This window comes from Mustela lutreola, chromosome 4 (assembly GCF_030435805.1).
Source record: "Mustela lutreola isolate mMusLut2 chromosome 4, mMusLut2.pri, whole genome shotgun sequence".
NCBI lineage: Eukaryota > Metazoa > Chordata > Mammalia > Carnivora > Mustelidae > Mustela > Mustela lutreola.
The window spans coordinates 31,028,775-31,045,239 of record NC_081293.1 but is presented as its reverse complement, the minus strand read 5'-3'; the positions used below and the strand labels follow the sequence as shown (position 1 = coordinate 31,045,239).

General features: G+C 39.8%; 1 long non-coding RNA gene across 1 annotated transcript in view; it reads right to left on the bottom strand.

Annotated features, from left to right (window-relative positions):
• The window catches only part of LOC131830285 (uncharacterized), a 28,074-nt gene extending 15,285 nt beyond the window's left edge, over positions 1 to 12,789 (bottom strand). The window contains exons 1-2 of the long non-coding RNA XR_009353099.1: positions 12,442 to 12,789; positions 12,232 to 12,273 (exon numbers count right to left, since the gene is read on the bottom strand). This is a non-coding gene — a long non-coding RNA (uncharacterized LOC131830285). The remainder of the gene's footprint in view (positions 1 to 12,231; positions 12,274 to 12,441) is intronic.
• Between the last annotated feature and the right edge of the window lie 3,676 nt (positions 12,790 to 16,465).

The window sequence follows — 16,465 nt, the reverse complement described above, 5'->3', positions numbered from 1 at the left end:
GAGTTAGTTTCCCCACCTGGATGCACTGATCAGTACCCAACCCCGTATTCAAAGGGCCTCTCTGCTTATGCCCAGAGACCCCTGTCTTTGCACTCTTTCCTCCCAGCTCTCTGTTCGGTGGCCTGAGTTGCCTTGATCTCCCCAGCCTGCAGGGCACTTGTAGGGCTCACCTCATTTGTTTCCTCTTTCTCAGGGATCACTGTTCTTCACTGCCTTTTGTATCCTCCCAGAAGTTACACAAACATACACAAATGCACGTACACACCCGCACACACCCTAAAATGACTTCATAGAAAACATGCACTTTTGCACACTGCTTTTTTTTTTTTTTTAAGATTATTTATTTATTTATTTGACAGGCAGAGATTACAAGGATGCAGAGAGGCAGGCAGAGAGAGAGAGAGAGAGAGGAGGAAGCAGGCTCCCTGCTGAGCAGAGAGCCCAATGTGGGGCTCCATCCCAGGACCCCAGGATCATGACCTGAGCCGAAGGCAGACGCTTTAACCCACTGAGCCACCCACGTGCCCCATGCACCCTGCTTTTTAAAATTCTAGTGTCTTGACAAACCATAAGAGACTCTCAATCATAGGAAACAAAATGAGGGTAGCTGGAGCAGAGGGAGGTGAGGGGAAGGGGTAACTGGGTTTAAGAAGGACCCGTGATGTAATGAGCACCAGGTATTATAATAACACCCAGGAATCACTGACCTCTCTACCTCTGGAACTAATAATCCATTAGACGTTAAATAATTGAGTTTTCATTTTAAAAATTAAAAAAAAGAAAAATGATTAAAAAATAAAATTTAGTGTATCGAATACCTTCTGTATCATGGCCTATAGGGCGATCTCAATTAACAGTTGCATAGGGTGGGGCACCTGGGTGGCTCAGTGGGTTAAGCCTCTGCCTTCGGCTCAGGTCATGATCTCGGGGGTCCTTGGATCGAGCCCCGCATCGCGCTCTCTGCTCAACAGGGAGCCTGCTTCCCCCTCTCTCTCTGCCTGCGTCTCTGCCTACTTGTGATCTCTCGCTCTGTCAAATAAATAAAATCTTAAAAAAAAAAAAAAGAAATGTTTCCATATTAAGGAAATTAGCTCTTTACCTGCAAATATTTTCTGATTTGCTGGGTATCTTTTGACTTAATAATAATATTTTGTTCGATAGAAACATTTTTAATGGGTAGAATTTATAAATTACTTAATTTGTCCTTTCTGGATCTTATATTTTGTTTCAAATGGCTTCCAACTCTTAGATAATCAAAATCAAAACAATGCATTCCCATTTTCTTTTTCTTTTTTTTAAAGATTTTATTTATTTATTTGAGAAAGGGGGAGCACTAGAGAGAGAAAGCACGAGTGGGGGGTCAGAGGGAGAGGGAGAAGCAGGCTCCCCGCTGAGCAGGGAGCCCAATGTGGGGCTCTATCCCAGGACCCCAGGATCATGACCTGAGCCAAAAGCAGATGCTTAACCCACTGAGCCATCCAGGCTTAACCCCATAAGCCACCCTTATTTTCTGACTCAACTTTTTTTTTTTTTTTTTAACAATTAGAACTTTTTTAACAATTAAATCTGTATGGAATATGTTGGTAAAGAATGAGGAAGGAACCCAGTTTTATATACTTAATTTCTAATGATCCCATCACTATTTACTGGTTAATCAATTTTTTCCTCACTTTGTCAAAGTGTCACATCTAGAATTAATGAATCACATTTTTTAATCACCTTCTGTATCTAGCATTTTGTATATGAGAGTCATTTCTGAGTTATCAGGCACTTATGATACTATTTTTTAATAAAGCTTTCCCAGGTGACAAAATCGTAGAATTCTAGCACTAGAAATATGTTCAAAATTATCTAGTCCAACACCCCAGTCGAATTTAAAAATTCCTTCTACAGCACACATGACAAGATGTCACCTAATCCTAATTTGAAAATCTCTAGCAATGGAAAACTCAAACTCCATGTGACAGATGCTTCCATTTTTGGACACTTGTATTCCTTCTCAGCCTTTTGGTTAAGGTCAAGTGCAATTTTTGGACACTTCTAGTGATTAAGAACTTTTATTATGTTGTGCTAAAGTCAGCCTCCTGAAATTCCTGTCCACTTTTTCTAGCTCTACTCTGACAGGGTACACATCTGTTCCTCCTCAAACCTATCAACCTTGCAGTGCGTGGAGACATCCCTCCTGTCTTCCTCTGGCCCTCTTGAAGGGAACACGTGGGCCCTCTACTCCCCACAGGCTCAACAAGTTCTCTCCGCTCTGGATAATTAACCAGTTAGCAACGTGACTTCTTTTTTATTTGATTTGTCATATTTCAAAAAATACCTCTATAAAATAAACACTCATAATCTTCACCCCCTATATTCTGACCTTTTTGAAATTCTTTCTCCTCAAGGAAACCACTAATGACCTTATGATGCATATTATTTTGTGTTTTTTTCCTAATGTACACATATTAAAAAATGCTTTAAAAATGGTGTGACTTGCTTTTTGCATATAACAATATTTCATGTACTTGACATACTTCTAAATCAATACATATAGACATCAACAGCATTCTTAGAATAACTTCAGGGGTACCTGGCTGGCTCTGTCGGTAGAGCATGCAACCCCTGATCTTGGGGGTGTGAGTTCAAGCCCCACATTGGACATTAAGTCCACACTAAAAAAAAAAGAAAGAAAAAGAAAAGAATTCAGAATATTTCATAGTACGGATTTACCATAATTTATTCTAACATTACCCCTGTACATTCATGGTGACTCTGTATTTTTTAACCATTATAAATGACACAGCATATATCCTTACAGGCTGTTATATATTACTGCTTTTATTTCTATAAAATATGTTTCTAGAAGATTGGTGATCAAAGGGCATGTGCATTTCTATTTCTTTACTTATTCTTAATTTTATTGCAAAAGAACACTCAACATGAGATCTACCTTCCTAACATATTTTTAAGTGTACAATATGGTACTGTTGAATATAGGTACAAGATGTACAGCAGATCTCCAGAACTTATTCATTTTGCTTAACTGAAACTTAAGGCCTGTTGTCTAGTAATGTCCCATTTTCCCTACCCCAGACCCTGACAACCACAGTGCTATTTTTTGCTTCTTTGAGTTTGACTATTTTAGATACCTCACATATATGAAATCACATAGTATGTGTCTTTCTGTGACTGCCTTATTTCATTTAGCACATTGCCCTGAAGATTCATCAGTGTTACCACATATGGCACGATTTCCTTCTTTCTCAAGGCTGATTAACATTCCATTGTATGTATCTACCACATTTTCCTTATCCATTCATCCACTGATGGATATTTAAGCTGTTTCTAATCTCGGCTACTATGAATAGTGCTGCAATGAACATGAGCTCTTCAAGATCCTGATTTTAATTCTTTTGTATAAATGCCCGGTAGTGGGATTGCTGGATCATAAGATTAATTCTAGTTTTAGTTTTTTAAGGAAACTCCATACTGTTTTCTATAGCAGCTGCACCATTTTGCATTTCAAACAATAGTGTACAGAGATTCCAATTTCTCTGCATCCTCACCGACATTTGTCTTTTGGGGTTTTTGGTTTGTTTTGGTGGGGTTTGATAATAGCCATCCTAACAAGTGTGAGGTGATCTCTCATTGTGGTTCTGATTTGCATTTCCCTGATGATTAATGACAGTGAGCATTTTTTTCACATACCCGTTGGTCGTTTGTATGATTTTTTTTGAGAAATGTCTATTCAAGTCCTTAGCCCATTTTTTACTTGAGTTATTAGTTTTGTTGTTATTGCTGAGCTGTAGTAGTTCCTTATGTATTTTGGAAATTATTCTCTTAAAAGATGTATGGCCAATATTTACTCCCATTCTGTAGACTGTTTTTTCCGTTGCTGTGCAGAAGTGTTTCAGTATGACATAGTCTATTTTTGCTTTTGTTGCCTGTGCTTTTGGTGTCACATCCATGAAATCATTGCCTGGACCAATTTCATGAAATTTTTACCCTATGTTTTCTCCCAGGATTTTTGCAGCTTCAGGTCTTACATTTAATTTTGAATTGATGTTTGTATATATATGGTACAAGAGTTTCATTTCATTTTTTTGCATATGGACATCCAGCTTTCCCAATACCATTTGCTATACAGACTGTCCTTTCCCCATTGTGTACTCTTGCCATCACCGTCAAAGATCAGTTGACCATATGTGCATTGATTTATTTCGGGACTCTCTATTCGATCCCATTGGTCTATATGTCTATCTTTATGCCATTACCATATTACTTTGATTACAGCAGTTTTATAATGTATTTTGCATCAGAAAATGTAATGCCTCCAGTTTTGTTCTTCTTACTCAAGGCTGATTTAGCTATTTGTGGTCTTTTGTGATTGGATGCCTTGTCTTTTCCTTGCCTAATTGTTCTACTGGCGCTTGCAGTATTATGTTAGAAAGAGATGACAAGAATGGGCATCCTTGCCTTGTTCTTGACCTTGGAGGAAAAGCTTTCAGTCTTTCATGGTCAAAGATGATGTTAGCTGTGGAGTTTTCATCTTTATTACGTTAAAGCACCTTCCTTCCATTCCTATGATGTTGAATTTTGTCAAATGCTTTTTCTGCATGGAGATGATCATATGCTTTTTATCCGTTATCTTATTAGTCTGATGCATCATTTTAATTGATTTTTCATATGTTAAACCTCCTTGTATTTAAGGGATAAATTTCACTTGGTCATGGTGTATGATACTTTTAATGTGCTATTGGATTCAGTTTGCTAGTACCTATTGGAGGTTTTTACATTTACATTCATCAGAGATATTGGCCTACGGTTTTCTTTTCTTGTGGTGTCTTTGTCTGGCTTTGGTATCAGGACAAGCCTAGCCTCATAGAATGAGTTTGGAGATGTGTCCTCTCTTCAACTATCATATGATCTCCCTGATATGTGGAAGTGGAGATGCAACATAAGGGGTTTGGGGAGTAGGAAAAGAATAAATGAAACAAGATGGGACTGGGAGGGAGACAAACCATAAGAGACTCTTAATGTCACAAAACAAACAGGGTGGCTGGGAGGAGGGGGGCAGGGAGAGGGTGGTGGGGTTATGGACACTGGGAAGGGTATGTGCTAGATGAGTGCTGTGAAGGGTGTAAACCTGGCGATTCATAGACCTGTACCCCTGGGGCTAATAATACATTATATGTTTAAAAAAATTTTTTTAATTGAAAGAAAAAAAAAGGGTATGTGCATTTTAAATTTAAGTAGCTATGACCAAATTACTTGCCAAAAAGATTGCGGTAATTTTTACACTCTGAAAAAGGTGGGGGATAGAGTGGCTCTCCATCTGGAAGAAAATAGTTAGAACCTTGTCTCACACTATAAACAACAATAAATTTCACAGAGATTTTTATACATAAAAATAGAACCATTTCCTATTAAAATAGGAAAAATAAAAGATAACATTTGTTTAACTTCAAGATTAGTTTAGCCTTTTAAAAAAAGACTGGGGGCTCCTGGGTGGCTCAGTGGGTTAAGCCGCTGCCTTTGGCTCGGGTCATGATCTCGGGGTCCTGGGATCGGGTCCCGCATCAGGCTCTCTGCTCGTCGGGGAGCCTGCTTCCTCCTCTCTCTCTCTGCCTGCCTCTCTGCCTACTTGTGGTCTCTCTCTGTCAAATGGATAGGTAAAATCTTTAAATAAATAAATTAATTAATTAAATAAAATTAAAAAAGACTGGAACTGAGAAGCCATAAAGAGAAAACTGAGGGGCCCCTGGGTGGCTCAGTAAGTTAGGCCTCTGCCTTCAGCTCAGGTCATGATCTTGGGGTCCTGGGATCGAGCTCCGTGTTGGGCTCTCTGCTCAGTGGGGAGCCTGCTTCCCCCTCTCTCTCTGCCTGCCTCTCTGCCTACTTGTACTCTCTCTCTCTGTGTCAAATAAATAGATAAAATCTTTTAAAAAAGAGAGAGAGAGAAAATTGATGTACTCAACCACATAGATATTTAAACACATAAACAAACCCAAAAGAGAAATGAATAGAGTGAGAGAGAAGCTTACAAGATGTGACAAAGGGATACCACCAATACAGTAAGAAAGAAATATATAAAAAACTAACAGAGGGGTGCCGGGTTGGCTCATGCCATAAAGCATGGAAATCTTGATCTTGGAGTTATAAGTTCGAGCCCCATGTTGGGTGTACAGATTCCATTTAAAAAAAAATTAAATCTTAAAAAAAATCTAATCAAGAAATGGGCAAAAGATAGTTACAAAAATTGATAGAGAACTATAAACAGCCAATTAACTTATGAAATGTTCATCCTCAGAGGTAGTACAAAAATCACACACTTAACCGTTATCATTATTCCCCCAAATGGCAAAAATGGGAAATATTGCTAATATCTAACACTACTGGACACTGAGCCCTCTTGGTCACTCTGACAAAGGAACCATTTTAAATAATCAATTAGTCAATTGCACTTTCACACCTTACTTTTTTTGCTTCATTGACTGCATCTCCAAGCAAAAGATATTTTATCACCAGCTGCAGAAGGTAACACCTGAATGAGGTGTGAAACAACACGGATCAGCAGCTGTAGCACCTGGAAGCCCACTCACAGGGCTGAGTGTTTGGAGCAATGCTCCTGCTTCCCCTTTCCAAATATTCTATAATGTAATCTTCACAATTCGGGGGGGGGGGCAGGGGAATTAGCAGGAGAAAAAAAACAACATTATCGTATTTTCCCTGAGCATGCAGCTTTAGAACCTCATCGTGCAGTCCGTAAGCAACCTACACTTTGGCCAACAGCATGAATTCACTAAGAACAAAATTCTCACTTCAAAATAAAGCCTTTGTTTTATTTTCTTCTTCACTTACAAGCAGAGAAAGAGGAAGGACCCCGGAAGCTTTAGGAGGGGATCTTGATCCACATAAAGAAAGAAACACTGTCCAGAAAGGGAACCTCAGGTTCACCAGGTTGCCTTTATCATATATAGAAGAGGAAACCCTAGGTGAGGAAAAACAAGACCTCAGAAAACACACAGGTTGGAAATGTATAGTTGTTGCCAATGGACTTTGATATAAATCATTCCAAAGGGGTGCTTTTTTTTTTTTTTTTTTTAAGATTTTGTTTGTTTGAGAGAGAGAGCACAAGGCAAGGAGGGGTAGGGGAAGAAGCGGGCTCCCTGATGAGCAGGGCTCCATCCCAGAACCCTGAAATCATGACCCCATCGGAAGGCAGACGCTTAACCAACTGAGACACCCAGGGGTCCCTGACCATTCCAAAGGAGTTCCTTACCCGCTTTTGTCCAGACCCTTCTCTGTGGTCCCGGGCTTGCAGAAGAGGGAGCCTTCTGGTGCAGTGTAACCACTAGGTGGCACTGCGCACTGCTGGGCTAGTTCTGGTAAAGGAGCCCCCAGTCCAGCTACTGTGTTTCCGTTGGCTGTGGACGGGGTCCTTTTCATACCTGCTAAATCATAATTCTCCTCCAAAATTTATAAACTTAGCCAATTTTAAGAACCATTTCATTTTTCTTAGAAAGGATAGAATTTTGGTTCATGAATTGGGAGGGACTTTCACTTGGAACATTTTCTGGAATTAGTCCGTTCCTAATTGTTACTGTAAAACTCACGCAGCCTCTAGGGGCTCCTCAGCGCGCCCAGGGCAGAATGAGCTATAAGTTATACGACCGGGAGGACTAGTGTGTGGATTGCAGAGTGCATGGAAATGCTTCCTGAGATCCAAGAAAAAAACGAAAACCTCCAGAACAAATCATGCTGAACACTTCGGTGTGCTCCCCACAAACTTTTTTTTTTTTTTTTCCCCACCATAAACCGTTTTTAGATAAGCCTTTCAGGTGATTTCTGAGGCTAAAGTGTTGAAACACTGTTTTACGAGATGCATAATTAAAAGGCAGTTTCCCTTCTGACCCAGGCACCATCCTGCCGCCTATTTATCTAGTTTCAGCAAGCCTGCGGGAATGATGATAAAAAGCATTCCTGGGGTCTGGTTCTATATTTCCCTGTATGGAGAATGCCACCCATGCTGGGCATCAGAAAGAGCACACAATTAGCTGCAGCCGTTGTTCAAGACTGTTGTTACAAAGCCCGGCACACACAACAGGTGTTCAGGGGATATCTGTTGTCAACAATAAAATAAAACATTTTATAGACATAGTACTATATACATTGTACCTTATATACGTAATATTGAGTAAATGAAGCCAAACACTGAAGTTTACACACTCGACTTCATTAGATGAATACCAAGAAAGAGCAAGACTAAAAAGGACAGAAGTCAGAAAAGGGCTTGCCTCCGAAGAGGGAGGATTGACTGACAGAAGGAAGTATTGACGGATGGCAGAATGACGGCGTGTCTGCGATGCTGGAACAGGACCTGGGTGATGGCTACACCGGTGCATAGATACATAAAAAAGTCAAAAGCCTGGCTGGAAAGGAAGACAGGAAAACAAACATGAAAACGAAAATAAGCTAAAGGAAAAGCATAGAACTACAAGAAATACAAAGGACCGTAATTTATATAATTGGAGTCTTTAAAAAAGAAAACAAAGCAATGGAACAGAACCAGCATTTAAAACTATAATCCAAAAAACATTTCAGAAATCACAAACACCTGAATCTACATATTGAAAAACCTGCCAACTACCTGAGAAAATGAACTTAAAATGATAGACTCTGAGACCTATCTTGGCAAAACTGTCAGACTGTAAAGATAAAAACATTCTGAAATCCTCCAGAGACAAAAGGACATAATTTGCTAGTGTAAAAGAATGAGATGAGCACCAGACTTCTCAAAAGCAGCATAAAAGGAAAGCAAAAATGGAGTGGCATTTTCTAGAAACTGAATGGAAAAAAAGTGTGATCCATGGAAGCCAAACACTTTTTCAAGTGTCAAGACAAACATTTTTTGGAATTTAGGACCTTTTCTGAGGTATATTTTAGGGGTTAAGCTTCATCCAACAAAGAGATGACTTGGAAAATTTTAACAAAGGGCTAGTGGGGGGCTCTGGCTGGCTCAGGTGGTAGAGCACGTGACTTTTGATCTCAGGGTCCTGAGTTTAAGCCCCACATTGGGTACAGAGATTGCATACATACATACATACATATATGTATACAAAAACACAAAGGGCTGGTGGTATTTTAGTACAGATCACTGCAGATCAAAGACTAAAACAAAGGTAGAAATGAGGGTAGAAGACCCTAGTACAAGTGTTAGACATTGTGACAAAGCAGAAATCATGCAATCAAAAGATGGGACAAGGAGGAAAAAAGGGGAAATGTTGATTGTCTCAGAGTCAACAGGTAGGGATTAAAAGAGGCCGTTAAAACCGATGGTCTTGCAGATATATGTCAAAAAATTTTCTTAAAAATGGGGGACACCAGGGTGGCTCAGTTGGTTAATAATCTGCCTTCGGCTCAGGTCATGAATCCAGGGTCTTGGGCTTGAGTCGCACATGGGGCTCTTTGCTCAGCGGGGAGCCTGCTTCTCCCTCTGCCTGCCTCTCCCCCACTTGTGCTCTCTCTGTCTCTGAGAAATGAATAAATAAAATCTTTTAAAAAAATTCTTAATAATGGGCGCCTGGGTGGCTCAGTGGGATAAGCCTCTGCCTTCGGCTCGGGTCATGATCTCAGGGTCCTGGGATCGAGTCCCGCGTCGGGCTCTCTGCTGGGCAGGGAGCCTGCTTCCTCCTCTCTCTCTCTCTCTCTCTGCCTGCCTCTCTGCCTACTTGTAATCTCTGTCTGTCAAATAAATAAATAAAATCTTTTTTAAAAAATTCTTAATAATGTATTCTTTATTAGGTCATGAGAAAAACTTCAGTAAGTTCTATCAGGTGGCTATTTTATAGACAACATTCTCTGATCACAATACAATAAGACTAGAAAAAATTAACTAAAAAAATTTTAGGAGGTGCCTGGGCGGCTCAGTGGGTTAAAGCCTCCGACTTCCACTCAGGTCATGATCCCAGGGTCCTGAGATCAAACCCTGAGTCGGGCTCTCTGCTCAGCAGGAAGGCTGCCTCCCCCTCTCTCTGCCTGCCTCTCTGCCTACTTGTGATTCCTGTATGTCAAATAAATAAATAAAATCATTTTTTAAAAAATTGTAGGATTCTTAAATATTTTAATTTATAAAATTTTTAAATTGTATATTTAAACAAATTTCAGTTTAAGAGGAAATGAAACAAGAAAAAATTATTTTGTAATGCTGTGTGGTGATGGATGTTAACTAAATGTATTGAGGTGATCATTTATGTGAACTAAATTTATGTGGTATACATATGCATGTGGTATACATATATATATATACATATGCCAATTATATCTTAATTTTTAAGAAGAGGAAATACAAACTTTAATTATGGAATTTCTAAAACAATGATTAATGAAAATACTCCACATCAGAATCTATGGGGTACAGTAAGACTATGATCTAAGTAAATTCACAGTACAACAAAATACTTTCATCAATTAAAAACAAAAGAATGAAAATTAATTAAATTATTAGCTCAAAAGACAAGAAGGGGAAAATAGGAAAAGAACAACAAAATAAACCAAAAGAAAGCCCAAGGTAGGAAATAATAAGATAAGAGTAGAAACTTAAAGAGTCAAGGAATAGAAAAGTAGAAAATCTAATTAATAAATCAAAATCCTGGGGACGCCTGGGTGGCTCAGTTGGTTAAGCGGCTGCCTTCGGCTCAGGTCATGATCCCAGCGTCCTGGGATCAAGTCCCACATTGGGCTCCTTGCTCAGCAGGGAGCCTGCTTCTCCCTCTGCCTCTGCCTGCCATTCTGTCTGCCTGTGCTTGCTCTCTCCCCCTCTCTCTCTCTGATAAATAAATAAAATCTTTAAAAAGTAAATAAATAAATAAATAAATCAAAATCCTGGTTTCCTGAATAATTTAACAAAATAGACAAATCATTCTCTAACTTGATCAAGAAAAAAGGGAGAAAGCACAGATGTACAAAATAAAAAACGATGAGAGATATACCATGGAAACAGAAGAAATTTTAAAAATCATGAGAGAAAATAAAGAAATAATAATCATAAGAGATTAATTTGCAAAGCTCTATGCAAATAAAATTTTAAAACCTAGATAAAAGGTATATCTTCCTTTGGAAAAATAGAGAGGTGTAAAAGTTGGTGAAGAAAAGGTAAAAACATCTATATTGCAGATGACACGATAGTGTACCTGGTAAGACCTTGAGAATCAAGAATAAAATTAATCCAATTGGTAGAAGAATTCTGGGATATAACAAGATATAAAATTAACACACACAGATCAAGAGCCTTCACATGCATTAATAACAACCACCTAGAGGATATAACAGAAAAGAAAACCCCACTGACAGTAGCAAACAATTAAGTATATAGAGGTAAATTTAACAAGAAATGTAAAAAACTTGTATGAGTGAAACTTTACAATATTTCTGAGAGATACAAAAAATACACTCAATTGAATGATAAAACATTTTCTTTTTTTTTTTTTTTTAAGATTTTTATTTATTTATTTATTTGACAGAGAGAGAGAGATCAGAGACAGGCAGAGAGAGAGGAGGAAGCAGGCTTCCTGTTGAGCAGAGAGCCCGATGCAGGACTCAGGACCTGAGCCAAACGCAGAGACTTTAACCCACTAAGCCACCCAGGCACCCAATAAAACATTTTCTATGACAACACAGTGTAAAGGTATAAATCCTTCCTAAATTAATTTATAAAGTTAATATACTCCCAATAAAAATAACAACAGTTGATAATAAAATTCATATAGAAAAACAAACCAGAAAGAATCACCAAAAAAAATGGTGAAAATGAAGTACAGGGGCACCTGGCTGGCTCAGTGGGTTGAGCGTCTACCTTCAGCTCAGGTCGTGGTCTCAGGGTCCTGGGATCGAGAGCCCTACATCCAGCTCTCTGCTCAGCAGGGAGTGTGCTTCCACCACCGCCCCCCCCCCCACCGGCCTCTACCTACTTGTGATCTCTATAAAATAAATAAATAAATAAAAATAAGTACAGTGAGGACCTAACCCTACCGAACATTAAAACATGCAATAAAGCCTCTACATTTAAAGCAAACTGGTACAGATGGCCAAACAGACTGACACTGAAACCGAACAGAAATCCCAGAAAGAAACCCTAGTAGATAAGGAAATTTGTATACTACAAAAGTGGCATCTGAAATCACTGGGGTAAATAAAAGAGGCAAATGAGTAGCCTTTTGGAAAAAGATAAAATTATATCCATACCTTATTCCATGCACAAGAATAAACTCCAAACTGATCGAAGACCTAAATGGAAAAACAAAAACAAAAACAAAAAAAAACCCACCTAAGTTAATAGAAGAAAATATAGGTAAATTCTTTTTAAATCCAAGTACAGGTTTCCCCCATTTCTGCAAGTAGAATATTCCTATGAAATCTTTTGTAAGCCAAAATAAAATAAACCAAAGAAAACACTTACCGTGACACAGAAAAAATGTTGAGCATGCCCAGACCCAAAAAATAACCTCTTCTAGGCTCTTCTGATACCTCAGGGCACATCTTGCTAACAGATGCACAAAATAGATGGAGGTAGGGCACAGACACTCACAGACACGAGCTCCTGCCCAGCCTGATGCTGGGGTCCTCAGTGCTGCGCCTGGGAGGAGGCAAGGGGGAGGAAGCAAGCCAGCGAGGGGAGAAGCGAAACGGGGCCGCTCTCTCTGCTCCGGGGTGCAAACTGCCTCCAGGACCTCTCGCGGCAAAACCAATACTGAACGATTGTTTCTGCCCTTCACCTCTCTTCATAGAAGCAAAAAAATCCTCTTTAGATCTCTTTCCCTTAGCAAAAACAGGTCCTCACGTAGGGCTCTTGTCAGAGTGAAATGGCATCACGAAGATTTTTGAAAAATGGGGAAAAGTTTTCAAATTAAAGATCCAAGAGTAATAAAAGATTGATAAACGTGACTATGTACAAATAATTTTTGAAAGGTAAAAACAATGCCACAAAGTAAAAAGGTAACTGGTACACTAGGAGAAAATATTTGCAACACACATGACTGATAAAGGGCTATTCTCACCCGCTTATTTTGAACTCTGAAACTGAAGAAGACCAAAACCTCAACAGAAAAAAATGAAGGGAATAGGTACGAACAGACAATTCACACAGAAGTACAAAAATGGTCTTTAAAATAAAGATGTTCAATCTCACTCATAATTAGAGAAATGAGAATTGAAACTACACTCATATACCACTTCTCACTTACCAGATTGGCAAAACTTGGGAGGGAAAAAAAAAAAAACTTGTGACAGTCCATTCTATTGGTAAGGCTGTGGGGAAACAGGTACTGTCATAGATTGCTAGGTACAAATCAAAATGAGGGGGTGCCTGGGTGGCTCAGTTGGGTAAGCATCTGCTTTTGGCTCAGGTCCTGATCCCAGGGTCCTGGGATCCAACCCCAGATCTGGCTCCCTGCTCAGCGGGGAGTCTGCTTCTCTCTGCCCTTCTACCCAGTCCCTGCTCCCCACCCCCGCTCATTCATTCTCTCTCTCTCTCTCTCAAATAAGTAAATAAAATCTTAAGAAAAAGAAAAGAAATCACAATCAGTACAACCTTTTAGAAGGGAATTTGGCAAAATCTGACAAAGTACTTACAGGCTTACCTTTTAGCCTAGCAGTGCCGCCCTGGGTGGGTCCCCAGAACATACGCCTCCACCAGGGTGAACCTAGCTGGGGACAAAGTTGTCCACAGCTGTATTGTGTATGGTTGCAAGATCAAACTCCCCCATACACAAGAGTGTTTGAATAACCCACGATACTTCCACGAAACAAAGGGCGTCACATGGTAAATACAATGCGGAAGATCTCCATGAACTGATAGGACGTGATTTCTAAGGCACATCGTTCAGTGAAAAAAGCAAGGCGCAGAAGAGCATTTATTGAGACCCTTCTAGAACAGTGGCATGAGGCGCTCCAGCGGAAACAAACTGGTGGAAGTTAAGAAAAGAGAAAGGAGGGGCACCTGGGTGGCTCAGTGGGTTAAAGCCTCTGCCTTCGGCTCAGGTCATGATCTCAGGGTCGTGGGATCGAGCTCCTCATAGAGCTCCTCATCGGGCTCTCTGCTCAGCAGGGAGCCTGCTTCTCCTGTGTCTCTGCCTGCTGCTCTGCCTACTTGTGATCTCTCTCTCTGTGTCAAATACATAAATAAAATCTTAAAAAAAAAAATTTTAGGGCGCCTGGGTGGCTCAGTGGGTTAAGCCGCTGCCTTCGGCTCAGGTCATGATCTCAGGGTCCTGGGATCGAGTCCCGCATCGGGCTCTCTGCTCGGCAGGGAGCCTGCTTCCTTCTCTCTCTCTCTCTGTCTGACTCTCAGTGTACTTGTAATTTCTCTCTGTCAAATAAATAAATAAAATCTTTAAAAAAAAAAAAAAAATTTTAAAAGAGGCAGTAGACAATCGAGGCCAGATGACTTAGGGTCAAATACAAGGTCTACCACTCATTTGCTACATTCCCAATTTCTCTGGGCCTCAGTTTCTTTATCTGTAAAATGGGAATGACGCTAGTGCCTGCTTCTGAGTTTAGGTGAGGATTAAATGAGTTAATGTATATAAAACAATATCTGGTGCATAGTAAGCACTAAATAAACATTAGCTATTATTATTATTATTATTATCATTATTATTCAAGCAAGACACTTCCAATCTTCTGCCTTGAAAACAGAATCCTGGCTCTCACTTCATAGGAGGGTAAATTCTGGGGTTGGAAAGAGCTGGGTTGGAGAAGAGGGCTCATTTATTCTCTTTGCTCTGTTTCCTGGGGAAGGGGGAGATTATGCCCTTATTTTCTCCTATTGTATTTTGGCGAGCTTGGGGAAGGAGCAGAAGTGATACATCAGTTTATCCCCCAAGGAGCAGAAGTGATATATCAGTTTATCCCCCAAGGTTCCAGGAAGGATTTGTCAAGCAAAAGAGCAGTAGAAAGTCTTACTACTAAGGAGCTGAGGTGATCTGATGACATAAAAATTTAAATTATACATATTAAAAGCATCATAAGTAAAATCATAACATAAAAAATTAAAGATAAACAACCAAGTGTGGAAAGAACTTGCAACAAAGGTAGTACGGAAATAAAGACCTACTCCTGTAAGAACTCAGAGCTCCTGATCCAGGGAGTCACCACCCACACACGCTTTGGGCAGAGACTGAAAGCCTACAGGGGAGTGAGAAAGCCTTATGGATGCATGGAGGTAGGATCTCTGCTTTTATTTATTTATTTATTTGTTTGTTTGACGGACAGAGATCACAAGTAGGCAGAGAAGCAGGCAGAGAGAGAGAGGAGGAAGCAGGCTCCCTGCCGAGCAGAGAGCCCGACGTGGGGCTCGATCCCAGAACCCTGGGATCATGACCCGAGCGGAAGGCAGAGGCTTTAACCCACTGAGCCACCCAGATGCCCCTCAGATGTGCTTTGATTGGAGGTTTTGGACCCAGAGAATGCGGATGCAGGCTAACTAGATGCAGAGCATCTTATGTGATTAGTTGGGGGGAGGGGAGGCAGATGTTTGGTTTTCTCAAGCTGATCCTGAGTTGGAAATTGGAAAGCGGAAGCTAAAAAATGGGGAAAGCAACAGTCATTGATCAAGTTCTGATGTTGTGGGCAGGTTACTAGAGAGGTTGTGGTTTGGTGGCCTGGATGGGCTGCTGCAGGGGCTCTGAGACAGAAGTCTATGGTCCCATGCAGTCTGACTGTTGTCTGTATTTACACTCAGTCTCCCAGTAAGTTAAGGTGTATAACATGTGAAGCTTATACAAAAGGGATAAGAAAAACCTAGGTGTCTCCAAAAGATTAAACCATCAAAGGATACAAAGTATGATTTTTATATTTGTAATTAGAAGTAGCCAATTCAGTAGATTCAAATCACAGTTAAGTTTGGTTTATGCATATCCGATTGCAAACCCTCAAGAAAAAAAGAAAGCGGTTCACTCTCTTGTTCCCCGCAATGAGTGTGTGTCACAGGCAATGCAGACTTGGCATGGCTTTGTTTTCAAGAAACAAACTGTAGAATTAATTATGATGCACAGAGAAACACTGATAATGAGTAAGAGGAACTGATAATATCAGCTACAGACGATACAATTAATATTTTATGGATGATTTAAGACAGTGTTTTCAAACCATGGGTTATGATCCATTAGGGGGTTTGAGATCAATTTACAGGGCAATCAGTATTTTTTTTTTTAAATAGACTGATATAGAATAGAACAGAATATTGTCTTTTTGTCTTATCAGTTAACTTTTAGAACCCAACATTTGGGTAAAATGTGATACCAGTGTCAACACTGAAATAATTCAACCTCATAGGAGAAGTATGTAGGGATAAAACAAGATACTGTTTGTCTGAACAGAACTACATCAGGGGCACCTGGGTGGCTCAACATCACTAATCATTAAAGAAATGCAAATCAAAACCACAATAAAATACGACCTCACACTCATTAAGATGCCT